Source organism: Atta colombica, unplaced genomic scaffold, assembly GCF_001594045.1.
Source record: "Atta colombica isolate Treedump-2 unplaced genomic scaffold, Acol1.0 scaffold94, whole genome shotgun sequence".
In the NCBI taxonomy this organism is placed as follows: domain Eukaryota; kingdom Metazoa; phylum Arthropoda; class Insecta; order Hymenoptera; family Formicidae; genus Atta; species Atta colombica.
The window spans coordinates 164,105-165,226 of NW_017259588.1; positions in this window are offsets into that span (position 1 = coordinate 164,105).

The window sequence follows — 1,122 nt, forward strand, 5'->3', positions numbered from 1 at the left end:
TAAGTCTTTGATTTCGCTGCAGAACACTAGGTGGTCCTTCTTCTTCTTGTGTACTCCCTCTTTAAAGACGATTAAATTTTTAGTGCGTTCTTCCACCCCTCATCACTTAGCGGGGACTAACAATGTGCGCCGATTCATTGTCTATGTCCGCTCTAACTCGCGGACACGAACAGTCGGAAAACTCTCGAGAACAATCTCCGCTAATTCAGGCATCGGCCCAAGAACAAACTTCGGTCTTTCAGTCTCCAGCCTCGACTCTATCATCGTTATTAGAAATTTCTTACTTCCCTGTCTAGAATCTAGACTTCTTCGATGATCTCTTCCCGTCCAGTCCCCCTGTTTTACATCCGATATCACTATCCCCATTGAGGGGGCGGTTGCGAGACAGGAAATTGAGGAATTTCCTGTCTCGCAACCGCCCCCTCAATTTCTCCTGTTCAACCTGACGCTTATTCTCCCGCTAGTCACCTTCCTCTTCTCTTTCATAACGCCCATCAATTGTTGGAATACATGTCCTACTTTATTTCTTTCATTAACGATTGGATGGTAGCCAGCATGGTTGCTGGATCCATTTGCTTTTTTCAGTCCCCATACCATCCCTCATTCTCATTGGTCCTTTTTCCCTCCAATCATATAAGTTCACATAAATTTAATTTTCCCCTTTCTTTTTAAATTCTCCGTAATCAAAATAATGCCAGTATTACACACAACTCTTTTTCCACACACACACTACACACCACACATACACACACACACACACACACACACACACACACACACACACACTCCCACATACACATCCGTATGGTAATATATTTCAAAATAAAGAACCAAAGAAAAATTTTGTATTTTATTTAAGAAAAATGTATTCCTAAATATTTCTTTTATTATAATGCTATTAAATCTAACCCTCGTTTGTTAATTTGAAAAACCTATTCTTGTAAGCTATTCCGCGGTTGCGCTTCGTCCTCTCCCCGATCATTTGGATTAAGTTCCATGATCGAAAGCCAGGACATACAGACATACTGGCGTTAAAAAGCGCCCTCGCGGCACACTGACCCAATTTGGGCCTTTTAAATTAAAAGTACATCCGATCCGTGTGTCCGTTTAGCGGAGCATGAG